The sequence below is a fragment of the Gossypium hirsutum genome, chromosome D05 (assembly GCF_007990345.1).
Source record: "Gossypium hirsutum isolate 1008001.06 chromosome D05, Gossypium_hirsutum_v2.1, whole genome shotgun sequence".
Lineage (NCBI taxonomy): Eukaryota > Viridiplantae > Streptophyta > Magnoliopsida > Malvales > Malvaceae > Gossypium > Gossypium hirsutum.
In genome coordinates, this window is record NC_053441.1 from 47,961,249 (window position 1) to 47,979,688 (window position 18,440).

Sequence of the window (18,440 nt, forward strand, 5' to 3'; positions counted from 1 at the left end):
TAATTTCATCAATTCAAATAATTCAATCATAAGTATATAAATGCTCATAGCAACATATTTTCTTTCCATAACATAATCAATTTCATTTTCCAATAATACTCAATACAATCCTAAGCACAACTACCCAATTCAACCATTTCAATACATATCACACTAAATCAACCTTGTAGCTTACCTTATAACACACCATATAATGAAATGTTCAATGCAACAATAAAAACAGTTTGAATTATAGAATCACACACTGTAAATTTAAATTTATTCGTCAACAACCTTGCCTTTTCCTTTCTTACTCAAAGTTTTCGATTCGACATTAGGTACGAATTAAATAGATATAATTAATTAACATTTTACAAACCAATTCATATTTACTTACAAAATTTATACTACTTTAACATAAATTTCAATTTAATCCTCGAAACTGGTACTAACATAATTTATCATAAATCCTCCCGACATTAGACTGAATTTTCCTAGAGTCCCTATAGGACTTCCTATTTCTCAATTGAACCCCTAATTTTGACTTTTTTTATAATTTAGTCCCTAATGCACAATTTCATTAATTGACTCTACAAAGTAGTCTCATTTAACTTCCAACCTTAAAATCTATCAAAACAACACCAAAACCTTAAATTTCTCTATGATGGCAACTTCCATAATTTCAAAAATTCTAAAAATTCTAAAATGGGCAAGCTAACTTATGATCTTAAGGTTCCAAAAACATAAAATTTATGTAAAAAGGACCAAAGTATACCAAACAATTTGAGCTTCAAAGGCTAAAGATCAGTGGCCAAAATATGCTTCTTTTCCTTCCCAAGTTTGGCATGCAAAGAAAATGAAGTTTAAATTTTTTCCCTTTCCCACTAAGCTATTTGTTTCCTATATTTTATTATTTCATTTTCACATTTATTTTAACATGATTTACTAGCTTAAATGTTATAATATAGTAAACATATAATGAATAATATCAATCATAATCATCCACTATCAACAACTTATATAAATAATGGTCTAGTTATTTAATAAGTCCCTTACTCTAGCCCCACCATGTAATTTAATATTAATTACTACTTTTATCACTTATTTAATTTAGTCCCTGTACTTAAATTAAAACCTTATTTCCACAAAACCACCTAACTAAATTCCAATTCACTTTCAAGATAACTCCGTAAATATTCACTAAAGATATGTATGAGTATGGTTTATAGATACGGGGTCCCAAAACTACACTTTTTGACACCACTAACTTTTGGGTCGTTACAAGTTCAGCCAAGGCGAAAGTCCAAATCCAACCTAATCTAACCCATTTTAATGCAGGGCACGATGATGAAAGAAACCATATAAAGGTTAACCATGTAGGGAATAGAGGATATAACCCTTACTCCAACACTTATAACCCTGGATGGCGTGACCATCCTAACCTTAGGTGGGGAGGGAATCAAGCAGGGCCTTCAAATCAAGGGAACTAAAACCTTAATCATTTAAAACCAAATGCACCATATCAACCTCCATTACCTTTTAGGGCACCCTAAGATCGAGAGAGAAAACTAGCCTATAGTAGTGACCCTCCATTACCAATTAAGGTGAGTAAAGTAGAGGAAGGTTTGTATGTAGTGCAAGTTGGTGTGCGCCAAATGCGTGGTCAATCAGACCAAGTTTGTAATTGTTGCAAAATAACTTAACCTCTAGTATACCCAATAATAACAAACCTAATCCGAAGAGGGAATGGAAGGAACACGCCAATGTGATCACCCTTAGATCAGGAGTTATGGTTAAAGAACTTATCTGACCAAATTGTGGGGGGGAAGAAAATTAGTGAGAAGGACGAGAACACCCACACTCCTAGTGTTGGAGATGGGGTGGTAGAAAAAGGAGAACCTCAGAGTCAACCCACACTAATTAAAACTTAGATCCATTTAACCACTACACCCGAACTTAAAGCCTATAAAATTTTATTTGCATCTAGAAGAGAAGAAAAAGAAAGAGAGTGAGGAATTCTTACAATTCCTCAATATGTCTAAAGCCTTCAATGTAAACCTCCCATTGTTAGAACTCCTTAAGAAAATGCTCAAATATGCCAAGTTCCATAGGGATTTTATGTCTCATAGGAAGAAATTAGGGAGAGGAGAGCAAATCACTCTTAAGGAGGAATGCAACGCGATAGTGTCTAAAAGAGTTCCTCCAAACTAAAGGATCTCGGCTTTGTCATTCCAATAGGGATAGGTAGAGTTAGTTTTGAGAAGGTTGTATGTGACCTAAGGGCAAGTATAAACCTTATGCCATTTTCCATTTATAAGAGGTTAAATTTGGGAGAGCTTAAGGAAACGATAGCCACCTTGCAATTAGTCGTTCGATCTTTGGTACATCCCAAGGGAGTCCTTGAGGATGTGTTAGTGAGGCTTAGGCAATTCATTTTTCTCATTGACTATATCAAGCTTGACTTCGAGAAGGATCTCGAAAATCCTATACTCTTAGAAAGACCTTTCTTGGCCATGTCTAAAGCTACCATAGACGTAAGAAGGGGTGAGTTGACTATGGACACCAAGGGAGAGACCGAGGTTTTCAAATGTGTTAAGCCTGAGTCTAAGTCTAAGGAGATGTTACCATCACAAGGGTAGGACTGTTAGGTAGTTGAGACAAGTCCTTATTGTGCTAAAAATTTTGCAACTTTCATGGAATGGTGTAGTGTTTTAGATGTTCGTACACCACGAAAGAGAGTCTAAAAGCGAACGAGGATAAGGAGAACATTACGATTCTCATGAGGCCTTAATTACACGTTGAACAAAAAGTGTATCTAAGTTTCGAGGACACCGATGAAACATCATTTTGATGGTATGATTTACCGCCCCAAGTTTCACTTTTAATTTTCCATATGTGGCAAGAAAACTCAAAAATTTGTAAGTATATGAATGGTTTGAGCATGGACTCCAAGTGTTTTTGCGTGTATTGTAGGATTTTAATTCGTAGTTATTTGTGTTTTAGACTTGTTAGGGTATAATTTTGATTATTGAGAAGAAAATGATGATTTTGTAGATGTTTTTAGGAAATGTACAGTGAAATCACAATACCTAATAAGGGATATCACGATTTCTAAGATAGTGTCAAGAGGGGACCAAAAATCTTTTGGGTATTGTGATATCGGATCCCTGATATCACGATACCCTTGGAATTTCAAATTTTAAAAATTTGGTTTTGGACAATGGTATCATAGATGGAGACTCTTAAAATAGGGTATATCACGATATCCACTATAGGGTATTACGATACCCAATTTCAAGTATCGTGATCCATGTGTTTTGGAGGCTTTGTAAGCCTCCAAACACCTCTAAAACACCTATTCTTCTCATATTTCCCCCAAACCTTCAACCTAAATCCCTAAAAACTCTTCCCCTCTCTATTTTCTCTCAATCTCCCCTTTCTATTTCCTTCATATTTCTTTGTAATTTCTTTTTTCTTACTGTTTTATTTCTTGTTAGTTTCCTTCTTTTGCAAGTGTTACACACTTTTGGCTTGAGAAACATGAAAGTTCATCGATTCAATAAACAAACCCATCACAACTAACATGGTTTAAGTTTCCCTGTTTCGCCTTTGTGTTTGTATTTGATATTTTTCCTTTGTTTTTTTTCCATCTTATTTTAATATTAGTGTTGATTTCTTGTGGGACATTTGGTTAGTACATATTAGACAATTTACTTAGTTGAGAGAGTGATAAACATGCCCCCTAGAACTAAAAAACAAATAAAATCCCAACCTGAGCCACCTCCAAAATTGGAGTATGTTCGTGACAAGTTTAAACCGAAAGAGGTCAAAGCCTTTTTCTCAAATATTCAAGGAAGGAATTTTATCCTTGAAAGAGGTTTCAACCCTTCGGCTTTAGATTATGAGAAAGTTTTGGGTTTAGTTCATTTTTATTACTGGATGAATTTTGTAATGGTGTCAACTACACCTATGGTAGTAGCGGTTGTCTTGGAGTTTTACTCCAATTTAAATTTTTTTGAAAAGAACAAGGTGTATGTTAGGCACAAAGAAGTCGACATATCCCCAAAGGCTATTAATGACTATTATGGCGTCCCTCACTATAAGAGAGACAACTTATCTGCTATGAATATCAATAATTTTGAAAATGTTAACATGGACGTTGTATTAGAATTTTTAACTGAGAGGGGAGGGGATTGGAAATGAGAGGGTTAGAAGAATTACTCCCTATCTTTTAAACAAGCTATCATGTTTTTCGTCGTTAAGATGTGGATGAAATTTATATGTACCTGTATTTCAACACTACTTAACACTAATACCGTTAATGTATTTTGAGCTACTTTGTTGTATAGTATTTTGCAACGAAAGAGTGTTAGCCTTGGGAAGTGGGTCTATAACGAAATCAAAAAGTGTGTATTGGGCATTAAGGTTGGAAACTATTTCCCTCATCTGATTACTGACTTGTATCGTCGAGCTGGTGTAACATCCTAAAGTTAAGGGTTAGAAGGATTTAGGTTTGAAAATAAGATAGAGGTTTCGTATGGATTTTTATGTTATTTCTTGTATTTTGGGAACAGATTGAGTTTACTAGTTCAGTGGTTGTGTGTGTCAGATTGTCCTTGGATATTGAGTTTGAGTCCTCATATGTGTTAGAGAGGAATTGGTTTTATTTTAATTTTGGTTTTTTTTATTTTAAAGTTAAATTAATTAAGAAATAGTTATTTTGTTTTTGTTTTTGTTTTGATTTAAAAAAATAAGAAGTTTTCTCATAAAAAATTACATGTTCTTTTCCCATTTTTTTCTCGTTTCACGTTCTTCCTCTTTTTTTTATTTTGTTTCCCCAAATTTTCATATTTTCTTTTTGGGGTCTAGTTGCTTCTTTAGTTTTTCAATTCTACTCTCCTTCTTTTCAGTTTCTACATTTATGTTACTTGTTATTGGTTAAGGGTTGATTGTCCTTGTGGGTTTCGTTTAATTGGCTTCTAAATCGGGTAGGTTTTGTCTTTCAGATTAATGAAAGAATTACTATGATTTCTTTTATGTTGCTTAATTGAAATTCTTATAGATTAGTTGTTTGTGAAATTGAGTTTCAAAACTTTTTTGTAGAGGCGTAGGGACCAGTTCTTAGTGCTTGCGATCCCGTTTTAAGGTGTATTTTTGAACTACATTGGTTATGGGTCGATTTGGCATTGGAATTCATGAATTTCAGTCGATATTGGGGTGGTTTCGTGGCCACACTGGCATGTGCTACACACGGGCTATCCACACAATCGTATGTCACTGAGTAGTTAGAAATTTTGACATTTTTTAGTGCCACACGGCCGTGTGGCTACTGTTTGGGCATTTTGTCGATTCTCACATGGGCGTGTACCTTGGACACACGGTCGTGTTCCGTAGCCACACGGGCGTGTGAGCTTTCCAAACTGCCGTGTCTACTCTGTTTCTTATTTTTTTTCTAATTTTTGCACAATTGCACAATGAGTTACACTGGCTACTCACACGGTCATGTAACTCGGACACATGAGCGTGTGTCTCTACCACATGACCGTGCGCCTCTTTTACACGGAAGTGTACTTCTTTCACATGGGCGTGTAGACCCTTCGCACAGCCGAGGCACACGGCCATATGGCCCTATTTCGTAGATTTTTGTTTCGTTTGATAATTTGAGTCGTTTAATGTTTCTATATAATTCAACCCTCGATTAAGCCTCGATAATTGTGTTTAGGACTCCACTACAACTTGGATTCAAGTATGTGTGTGTGTTTGTGTGAGTTAAGTTTAGATAATCGGGAAATTTATTAGTGTGATATAACGGATAAGCTTATGTTACCTTCTTGTTCATAATTATTAAATGTGTACAAGCGTTACTAACTCTGAATCTGTCCGACTGAGTATGAATCACCGTTTCTGTGAGTCTGTTAGCAAACTGTGTGCATACATTCATTTGTACAAAATTTTGGGATATTGGTTGTGAAGAGAAGGAAGACTAATTTGGCATTTTAACTACATTATTTCTATACAGCGGGTTACCACACTATTTTATATATATGTCAACTCAGCTACATCTTCTATTTGAGTGGCTGAAACCCACTATGTGGTGTGTAGAGTGGATGGGCCTATCATGGTCCTATGTGGTGTGCAAGGTGGATGGGCGTAATATAGCCCATAAGTGGTGTGCAAGGTGGTCGGAGTGGAGTTTGGTAGGTGGGGTGGGATTTTTGAGTTGTTGCGTTCGTTACGCATCTGTATTTATGTCTGATTATGTGAGCGTTGGTGTGTTGGTATGCTTTGAATACATCTTGTATACTAGATAACCGGTTTGAGTTTCTTTTGTATGTGAATTGTGTGCATATATTCATCTGGAATATTCGATGTGTTACTCTGTTTTTGTTTATTATTTATTTCAGACTCACACTAAGCTCGCATAGCTCATCCCCTCTTAGTTTCTTCCCTTTCGGGTAACTCACGTGGTTAAGCTCTAGACTCGGTACGTCGAAGGTCTCAAAAACTTTGGTTTGGTTCGGTTTAAGTAAAATTTTTTGTAAGTTAATATGGTTGGTTTTAGGGTTATTTGTTAGGTGATTATACAAACTGTGGTAGGAATTTAGGTTTGGATTTCTTTTCTGTTAAACTACATGATTTCGATTTTGAACATCATTTTGAAAGTTTCGCACACGATTTTTAGTTAGGTTTCTTCTATTGTTCAAAGTTTTTACATAGTGGAGAAAATCACATATTTTCCATACAATGTTTAATTTGGAATTTTGAGTTACAATTGGCAACATTTGGTGTGTTTTGAAACTAGAAAAGAAACGTTAATTTGATTCGTTTCTAATTGTATTTTTTAGCCTCAATTAAATACTAATTCAGAATATAAATAAGTATTTATCACATTTTCAAAATTAAGAAGCAAAATGGGTTAACAAAGAATTTGTTGGTTTTAATCAAAGTTTTTGTTTCCGCCACTTTTTGTGGCCAATGTGACCTCCAGAATCTGGTTGAAACTTCTGGGTTGGGTTTTGGGGTGTTACAGCTGGATAAAGAAAAATGCCAAAACAAAAACCAATAACTAGCCTACGTGGTGGGAACGTAGGCTGGGAAGAGATGTGTGCTACAATATAAGACTCTTGGAGTCCATGAAACCATTCATGGACACTTTCTTAAGGAGACAAGGGGCACAAGGTTTAAAATGGCATGAACGATCAAGCGATTCATCTAAGGGAAATGAAGAGGCGAAAGAACAACAAGAGGAAGCCAATAAGGAAATGGATGATGAGGTCACGGAGGATGACAACTTCGTGTCCTATTGTGGAAACTTTGAGAGTGCTTTTGCATTTGTGCAGCAACAGAAATAGGGGACCCGTCATCTGCGAGCCAAGTCACCGACCCTGGAATCCATCCTCAATGCCCATTGAGAGTGGAAAGGGAAAAGGAATTGTGGGCCCAAATGAGGATCCCAAGGAAGACTCAGATTAGTTATATGTCTTAGCATTAAGTTTTTATTTATTTTTATGCGGCATGTGAACTATTAAACACTTTTGGATTTGTTTCTAGATATTTTTATTTCATGTATTATGTGGTTGATTTTGTTTTTCTTTGTTTATTTGTCTTATGTGTAGCTAGTTATCCTAAAAGACTACACAACATTTCGGGCTTCAACAAGAAGGTAGACCCCCAAGCTAGTCAAATGCTCCATTCTAAGGAAGTCTAGTAACCTATATTTTCTTTTGAACACATTAGGGACAATATGTAGTCTAAGTGTGGGGGGTGCACATAAGTTTTATTTGTGTTATTTTTCTTTTTTTTATGTTTACTTATGTGTTCATTTTAATTTTTATGCCTTTTCCAAAAAAAATAAAAAAAATCCAAAAATATTTTTTGTTTTTTACCATTAATTTTTCAAAAATCTAAAAATATTTGTTATTTTTCGTTTTTCTTTTTTGTGATTGCATGGTGCTTGAACATGATGTGATTGACATCGTTGAATGGTGGCATGATATTGTGTATTAAGTACTTTGAATGAATAAATTTTAATTGATGCTTGATGAATTCTTTGCTTTGTGAATAAATTGTTCAGTTTAATTAATTACATTGTATAATAGGATAAAGGTAGTTGAAAAAATTCTTTGTTTTACCCAAATGATCAATAAGAATGAAGATAGGTGTATACCTACATGTTTTCGAAATTTCCATTATTCATTAAAATAAGTAGAAGAATGTTTTGGTTTGTATTTGTTGAAATGCTAAGGATGACCTAAGGCATTGTTTGTGTAGCCTAGAGCCTCAAGGACCAACCTTAAATCTACATTATCCCTAACTCCTGAATTTGAGCCTTACATTGTCCTTTCTTGATGAGCCTCTATGTTTGAAGCCTTAAATTGAAATTGAGTTCCATACTCAACCCTTCACAGTCCCTAAACTTTTTATTGCACTATCGAATAGACGTCAGGCCATGGACATAGAGGGTTAGGTAGGAACATTGCGAAGGTTTCTTACAAAATTTGCTTGAGTGACTAGTGAAAAGGGGTTGATTTAACTTGTAAGTGATTCTTATTAAGAATTGTACATAAAAAGAAATAAAAATGTGAAAGAAAGAAAAGTAAGGATCAAAAGCATTATTAGAGAAAAGAACAAGCAAATGAAAAATATCCTCAAACAAATAAATAAAAAAGAAATAAGCATAACATTAATGTCTCAAAATCATAGTGCACAAAAAACGAGCTAATATCAACCCATTTCTTCAACATTGTTAGACAAATAAGGAAGGTGAGAGAATGAGAAATAAGGGGGTGAGATGAAATTATCACATTTGGGGGGAATTGGGAAGAATGTTGTGTTATACTGTTTATTGTGCTTGAACCGTTTCGAGATAACCTTTCTTTAAATTCGTACCAACCTAAGCCTTAGAACGTTACAAGCCACTACGTTCTATGTGACCTTAGCGTCTCCTTTTACAAACCAAAACTTGTAGAAACTTATAGTAAATGAGTAAGTCGATTTCTTTGCTACGTAGATACATCATATCTTCATGTCTTATTGTGATGGAATAATCTGTAAATTTTTATTTTCATAAGTTATCTTTACTTCTATTGTCTTCTATCTTTGATATACAATTTGCCAACATATTTCTTTGCTACGGATACGTGGTATGTCGCCGACTGCCACTAGGTATATGCTTCTCCTTGTAGTAGCGAAACAACACATATTACACTTTCACGCGAGTTGCATTCAAGTTGTTGCAAGATGTGTTTAGTGGATTCAATCCAAACTTCAGCTGCGGAATGATCAACACCTTTCAATCCTAAGAATTCGGTTGCACCGTATCTACGCAACTCTTTAATCAGAGCTCGATGAACAGTACTTGCAGATGCCGTAGCGGATGTGGTTCCAGCCACACAATGAAGAGCATCAGCAATAGCTCTAAGTAACTGTGAATCGTCTCTTTCCTCAATATTACCTCACTCAACGGTAGGTTATTGAGTACTAACTGGATTAACACTTGGTGTTACCGATTTGGTTCCATCTAACTCATTGGAGACATCATCTCTGATATACATCTCTTGATCAACATCGTTATTATAATCATTCGACATTTTCAACTATAAAACAAAAAGAATATATGAGCATCCAAATCCCAACTCAATTCAACTAAATTATGGCATTACCTCTAGACTCAATTCTGAGCTCGATTTAGTTTGAGAATTGGATAAACCTGTAAATCTCTGATACCACTAAATGTAACACCTATAACTCGAATTCGTCGCCAAAATAGGGTTTCAGAGCATTACCGAAGTTTACAGATCAAATAGATAGAAATTTCAAATATTTCATATCATATAATATTCAGGTCAGAAATCAATCAAAGTCATACATACTGTCCCTTATTCGAGCCCTCGAGGCTCAAAATACGTGTTAGAAACAAGTTTGGACTAATTTGGAATCCTAGAGAATTTTTTCGGAATACATTAAAAATTTTCAAAGCTGCAGGGTTCACACGGCCGTGTGAAAGAGACAAGCCCGTGTCTTAGGCCATGTGGGCATTCGAAATAGAGACACGCGACTATGTCTCAGCCCTTGTAACTCTCTAACTTGGGTCACAGGGCCAACCCACATGCCTGTGTTCTAGGCCATGTACCCTTTCGAAATGGCGTCGCACACTCGTGTGCTAGCCGTGTGTCTGGTCATGTGAAACTAAAATATGCCTTAAACAATAATTTTACCATTTCTTACAAGATCGGCATTAAACAATTCAAAAACCATTCATTTAACCTGTTCAAAACACGATCAAACACATTCAAAACATGTCAAAACAATTATCCTAGGTGCCTAACCAAAGTACCCTCATTGGTACCACATTTATATCATCAAAACATATCATTAAAGCATCATTCAAATCCAAATTATAACTTTCCAAATTCAATCCATTTTTGCCTAGTTCATAAGCACTTAAATAGTAACTTAAATTCACATGAACATATCTAGATTTGGTTCAACTAGTCATGCCATAATATGGCTTCAAACACAAACACATGTTTATATATATACCAAACCAATATTTCACTTATAACCTTATTTACAATCAATCCAAAAAATAACTATTATTTATACACCCTAGGTACATGCCAACACAAAGGATAAACATCACCACATTTGAGTTCAGGATCATTGTTGGATGCTGAAACGGTGATCAAAAGAGAAGTACCTAATCTGCGCACAGAAAACAAAATCGTACACTGAGTAGAACTCAGTGGTATTTCTATAATCTGAATATTTAAAGATAAGGTAATATAATATGCACATAATAATTATAAGCACAATTGAATATTTAAACTACATTTATTCATACAATGGCGTTGGCCATTCAATATTCAATTCATAAATACATCATTTCATACCATACTCAATTCTCATCACTTGCTATATAATAGCTTTTCACAATTTGATCTACATATCATTTAAACAGTAACATTATCAATTTCATATACAATTCATTAGTACATAATTCACGTATCTCATTTTCATATTTCAATCCACTATCCCATTTTCAATTCACATACAAAATCATACAATATCAATCATAGTACCATTTTATTTAATCACCCCTATTAACACGACTCAGACTCGAACGGATACACAGATCCAACCAACACACCAGTTTAGCACCCAGTGCCTCATCGGATAAATCTAAAGTAATATGCACACAGCGCTATATACATTTGTCACCCAGTGTCTCGTCTGTTAAACCGAAGTAAATTGGCACCCAGTGCCTGATCGACTCGAAGTCGAAGAAATCCCTAAACACTTCCTATCCTATGGCATGCCATTTATATCTGACTCAACCCAATACAGTTAATAGGGTTCCAATTCACTTTCCAAATACAACCAATATCATATTTGGAGATATATATTCATAATATATATAAATTCAATCCAATTCAATCAACTTTAATTCAATTCAATATCAAAGTACCAAATATATTTTTAATATAATCCCATGTGCACATGAAATCAATTCAATAATCAAAGTGCCAAATACTCACCTCAACACTTACCATAAGCATTAAATTTAATTATAAAAATTAACAACCAAGTTCGGATTATAGAAATACAAACTAGGAATTCCGAGCTATTCGACGTTGATTTTATCCTTCCCTTTTTTACTCGAGGATTCCGGTACGATGTTAGCTACAGAATTAAAACAATTAAAATTCATCAATATAACACAATTCAATTTCATATTGATTATTTCAATTTTTACTAAATATTTGCCTAAATTTTAATTTATTCCCTAAACCGAGACTAATTTTTGTTCTTCACATTTAATTCTATATTTTCATAAAAATTCCACTTTAAAATAAATTTAACTCCATATTTTCACGTAAATCCCTAAATTTTGAATTTTTCACAATTTAGTCCCTATTACTCAAAATTTACAATTTATTCTACAATTTAATCCTTTTTGATTTCTAGCTTAAAAATCTATCAATTTAATCCTTAATACTAAAATAATTCAACATTAACAACATTTAAAAACTCAATCAATGTTAAAATTTGAACATGGGTCGGGTAATACTTAACACCAAGTTTCCAAAAATATACAAATTACAAGAAAAGGGACTAAATTGACTAAACAATTAAACTCTGAAAATTTTAGAGCCATTCTTTTCTCCTTTCTCGTTTTCTTTCTTTCTTTTCCTAATTTGTATAGCTTTCTTTCTTCTTCTCTTTTATTCATTCTTTTATTGCTTTTGTTTTATTAGAATTATATAATATATATTCTTAATACTTAAGATAACTTTAATTATTATAATATATGTAATAAATTTACACATTTTTTACCTAATGTCGGCCTACTAAAGAAACAATGGTATAATTGCTTCCTTATTCCCTTTAATTATTCTTTAATCTATAATTCAACTTTCACTCTATGTGCAATTTAGTCCTTATACCTAATTACTCTTAATTCAAGCAAATTCACTTGTGAAACTTAATTAACTACACAACTAGCTTCGTAAATATTTATTAAAAATATTTATGAGTCCGATTTACGGGAATGCAGTCTCAAGAATGCACTTTCTGACAACCCTGACTATCGAGTCGTTACAGGTCGTCCTTTCTGTTTGCATGATAGGTGTGTTTGCTTGAGCACAAGCAAAGAGTTAAGTGTGAGAGAGTTGATCTGCCACAAATTGATGTGGCAAATTAGGCTCTTTCGGTATACTTACGTAGCTTTTTCTCTAGCAAAATAGTGTATTTAGCATAGTTTTTTGTTATTATTAGATTTATAGTTAATAAGTGAAAATGTCTTGTTTTTTGCCTATTTTGTGACCCAATTTAGCCAATAGTTCCATTGGGAGGCCTAATGTGTGATTGAGTTGTGTAAGGACGTGTTAGAGGTCGAAATGAGAGAGAATGGTACAAAAGGAGACGGTATGGCAATATCCACACCTTGGAATTGTGATATCTCCAACACTGTCGAAAACTGAAGACTCCTTTCAACGATATCGCGATATACACACTTCAAAGGTGACTCCAAGGCTCGAAACTACCTGAGGTGTCGCGATTCAACTTTTGGGTATCGTGACACCACCTTTGTCAGGGGGCAAACTTGAACAAAAAGGTAGTCTTTGTTCACCTGGCCCTTCAATCACCAAAGGCCCATGTAAAGGCCTTTTTGGCAGTGAAAATTCATTAGAAGACAACTCAAAACAGTGAAAATTGGCTGAGGAGGAGAGAGAAACACATTAGCTTAGTTTTAGGTTTAGTGTTCTCTAGGTTTCTCTTAGTTTTTCTACAATTTTTCTAAGGTTTTCATTTTCTCTTCATCTTTCTTAGTTTAGACTTTATTTTTCTGCATTTACTTATTATTCTTGATGTTCTTAGTGTTAGTTAAGTTAACTATCACTGTAGCTAAGGTTTATGTACACTTTCAGTCCTTATACCTTGGTTTCAAGACACTTTAAGCTTTAGTTTAATGCATTTAGTTTCTTGTACTTTAAATCTATTAAAGTTTGTTCCTTTTATGTCTATTTTTTTAGGTTTTCTTGTTAAATGCTTTTAGTTTCAAGTTATTTAAGTTTTCTTGCATAAAAATCTCAACTTTCTTATTTTTCTTAAGTTTACTTTCATGGCTATTTTGTTTTCCATCTACATGTTCATTTCTTTTACTTTCAACATGAGTAGCTAAACCTCAAAGGGGGTTGGTTGATAGAGATGTGGGTAAATTGAAATCTTTGGACAAGGGACTAAATCGTAATAAATTACACTAAATCGAATAGACCTAAAAACTTGGAAAGTGACACCCCTAAGGGAATATCGAGGCAAGTGAGACCGAAAGGTAATAATGTCGAGCACTTGTTCATTAGTCCCGAATTAACCGGTAAGATGAGAAGATAAATCAGAGTTAATTCGTCTAAGTTAGTAAAATTAAAATCCGAAGACAAAATGGAGCCACTTAGTAATTTACCCGGTTTAAGTCTATTGTTTGAGGATCGGTGCACCACATCAAAATCAGCCCACCACCATTAGTTATTTACTAAATATTCCCTTATTTTTATATTCTTTACAATTTAGTCCTTAGAGTAGCATATTTAATTTTCTTGCAATCTTTTCTTGATATGAATTTTTGTATTATAAAATCGTATCAATAGCCGCTAAGAATTTATAGTGTATGCTAGCTATTGCTCAATCGCCATCTCCCTTGGTTTCGATCCTTGGAATACTCCGGTGTTTTATTGTAAAATTATAAATATTATAATTGACCTATACGCTTGCAGTAAAACTGGGCTTTAAAATTTTTTTATAAATTCATTGTTTTATCAAACATAAGCAATGTTGGTCACTTTGCTCTTCTAAACAGTAATGGAAAACGTTCCTTACTATTAGGCATTTGTCCAGCCTCAGAGGATGCCCCATCCTTAAGCGGACATACTATGTTCTAGCGAGGTTTGAGACAATTGGTTGTCATTTAAGACAAATAGACTCATGAGGGATAGACCACCTTATAGGAAAGCCAAACCTACCCTCAAGCTTCCTTCTCACCCGTATGAACTTATGGTGGTTTGAGTGGATAATTAAGGAGGTACTTCGAACGACAGACTCGTGGTCCTCGCGAGTGCAAAAGTAGACCATCCCAACTGATATCTTCCGGGTAATGACCTATAATTGATAAAAAAATGTTGAAACACGCCCAGGAATGGAGGCTCATAGTATAACGGGAGATGGAAGCCTGCCTCCAATAAGTATAACGGGGGGATGAACCCATTGCAGGAATCACTCAACTAGCAATCTCTAAGGTCGGATAACCTCTGCACACGCATGGTAGAGGGCTCATTGCCATCCTGACCCCTCTGATAAGCTATAAAAGTAACATTTTTTAATCTCATTCTTAATGCATTTTTGGATGATTAATTATGCAAATTAGTGAATTTGACGCTTCTAATCCTTTAAATTTATGTTTCTATACCTAAGAGAGAATTTGGGTACGAAAGGAGTGAAAAATGAGCCAAAATCAGACAAATAGAGCTGTTTTCAAGATCCACACGGCCTGGGCATTTCAGAACGACCTGGGCTCACACGGGCTGGCCACACATTTCGCACCCTGCTTCCCAAATAAGTGGAAAAACCCAATTTTTAGGCTTTCTGAGCATTCTAAAGTTTATAAATACCAATTACAAGAAGACCTAAGGGAGCAATCAGAGAAGATCAAAGAAAACACTCGAAGAACACCATCAGAATCAACTCAGAAGTGGATCTTCATCAAGATCAAATATCTCCTTTGAATTTCTTTCGAAGTTTTATTGAGTTTCTTTATGTCCTGTGGTTATTCTGACTTTAAGATGTTTTTATTCAGGATTATGAACTAAATTCTGTACATACCTAGGGAAGATGAAACTTATGATGAAACCTTTTATTTAATATATGTGTTTACGCGATAAAGACTAGATTCTTGTTCTCAATTATGTATGCTTAATTCTGGTTTTAATATTTCCGGAATATTAATTCTTGTTTAATTTGCTTAATTCAGTGGAGTAAAAGGCCCTATTTAAGAGTAGATCTAGCAAAATTGAGTGGTGTTGCATGCAATCGTAGAAATAGGACAACATAAATCTACCGGATTAGAGTTAAATCTAATAAGGGAATCTATATATCGAGTTAATGCGACGATAAGGGTTTTAGTTAGAAAGAGATTTCAATTAATCAACCTAGAGTCAATGTTTCTTACCCTCGAAAGAGCTATTAACATAATTTAGGGATTTCTACTGATCAAGAAACAAGTGAATAAATCATTTAATTCATATTCATAATAATAGATGAAGTCTAGGTGGATTCTTTCCAGGGTATTGTGCAACCCACCATGCTGAAAATAATTTCAAATTGAAGTCTAACACTAATCAGATGATACAACAATTTTTTTAGTTTGATGGTTTACAAGACGAAGATCCAAAAACTCATTTGGCTAATTTTCTTAAAATCTGCGATACTTTTAAGATAACTGGCATCACTGACGATGCCATTCGCCTACGGTTATTCCCTTTCTCGTTGAGAAATTAAGCTAAACAGTGGTTGAATTCTTTACCACGAGGTTCTGTCACCACATGGGCTCAAATGATGGAAAGTTTCTTCTAAAGTACTTTCCACTGGCTAAGATAGCCAAGTTGATGAACAACATCTCTTCCTTTGTACAGATCGATTTAGAGACGTTATATGATGCATGGGAGAGATATAAGGATTTATTGAGAAGGTGCCCTCACCATGTGTTACCTCTATGGCTACAAGTTCAAACCTTCTACAATGGTTTGAATCCTTCAACGAGGCAGTTAATTGATGCAACAGCCGGTGGAACTCTAAATAATAAAACACCCGAAACAGCTTATGAATTTATAAAGGATGTGGCACTGAATAATTATCAATGGCAAGTCATGAGGACGAAGCCGATGAAAACAACCATTGTTTTTAACTTAGATGCGGTCACCATGTTATCAAATCAAGTAGAACTATTAAATTAGAAAGCAGCCGAAGATGTTGACGAAGTTTATCTTGATTTCAGAAACCCGCTTTCAAAACATTGAGACAGTATTAAAAAATCAACAAGCATTGATTCAAGGGCTCGAGAAATAAATAGGTCAGTTGGCTAAGCTAATTTCAGAACGACCACAAGGTAGTTTGCCTAGCAATACCAAAACTAACCCAATGGAGCAGCTTCATGTAATTACTATTCGAGATGAAGAAGGGTTAGTTGGATCTGAACAAGAACTGAGGTATGATATTATGGTAAACAACAATAAGTTTAAGGTATGCTAGAAAGAGAAAAAGTCGGTTGCCAAAGAATATAAAGCTCGAGTTCTATATTCTAAAGCGAAGAAGAGAAACCATACGAATGAACAATTTGGTGAATTTCTTAAACTTCTGAAAAAATTACATATTAACTTACCGTTTGTTGAAGCTCTATCACAGATGCCTAATTACGTCAAATTTTTAAAGGAGCTTTTGGCAAACAAAAGGAAGTTAGATGATTCGTCGACTAATGCAATTTGTTTGGCCATAGTGTAAAATAAACTGCCTAACATATTAAAAGATCTAGGGAGTTTTTCTATTCCTTGCTTAATTGGTAGTTTGAATATTAATAATGCTTTAGCTGATTTAGGGGCTAGTATTAACGTCATCCCTAGAAAATGTTCAAGAAATTAGCTCTTGGGAAACCCAAATAAACTAGGATGAGTATTCAATTAGCAGATAGAACCATTAGGTTTCTTAGGGGTATTATTGAATATGTGTTTGTAAAAATTTATAACTTCTTATTCCTAGTTGATTTTGTTGCTTTAGACATGGATGAGGATACTGAGGTGACTTTAATTTTAGGTCGGCCCTTTTTAGCAACTGCTAGAACTATAATTGATGTTGGTATGGGTGAATTAGTACTTCGTGTAGGTGACAAAAAGATTACTCTCCAAGCTCGTGATTCTGTTAAAAAATATAGTGATCGAGATGATTTTACAAGTGCTGTTAATATGAGTAACCATGTGAGTCAACCTTCTTTGAGGAAACCCCTCAGAAAAATGTAATAGAGCCACAATTCATTCCATGCGACAGAAACAGAACGACTTATGAAGAACAAATTTTACAAATTGATGAACTAGATGAATGGCAGACACATGTCAAGAAGAAACCGAAAAAGCACGATGAAAAGCCAGAGCGACACTATGATGAGAATAAGAACGTAATGAACCAATTTAAGGTTGGGGACAAGGTACTGCTAGACAAAGTTGATCCATGAATTTCCACTTCAAAGCTTGATGCAAACGGATCAACCTTATGTACGGTACTGAATGTCTTTCCCTACGGTATAGTCGAGGTAACTCATTTTGAATTTGGCACATTTAAGGTAAATAGTACTCGTCTTAAACGTTGTTTTGATAATAGAATTGAGTACGAGAGACGGGTGCTTCAGCTCCACAAACCACCGTAACTGTGTACGCAAGGTAAGTCGAGCTTAGACTTTAGATAAGCGCTTCTTGGGAGGCAACCCGAGTGTCAACACTGCTAATTATTTTAATTCTATTTCATGTTATTTTAGAACTAATTAATTTTCAAACTAAATTAAAAAAAATGTTTTTTGACCCACACGGCCTAGACACACGGTCATGTCCTAGGCCGTGTGCACAATAAGAGGTTCGACAGTGAGTTACAAGGCCTGGGGACATGGCCATGTGACCCACACAGCCTGGACACATGGGTGTCTCCTTGGCCGTGTGGATCCTAAGACTTAATTTTTAAAAAAAATTTAAAGGTTATACGGTATAAATTAGTCCATACGGCCATGCAACACAGCCGTGTGGCACACACGGCCTGGACACACGGGCATGTCCTACGCCATGTGAACTCTAAAGCTACTCTTTTCGATTTTATTCAAAGTCAAAAAGTTACATGGGCAAGCGACACGGCCATGTGTGAGACACGGTCGA

The 18,440-nt window shown here is 34.8% G+C and overlaps 1 non-coding gene across 1 annotated transcript; it reads right to left on the bottom strand.

The window, feature by feature from the left end:
- Positions 1–16,130: 16,130 nt before the first annotated feature.
- LOC121218097 (small nucleolar RNA R71) lies at positions 16,131–16,237 on the bottom strand. The gene has a single exon (XR_005914360.1). It is a non-coding gene; the product is annotated as a small nucleolar RNA R71 (small nucleolar RNA).
- Between the last annotated feature and the right edge of the window lie 2,203 nt (positions 16,238–18,440).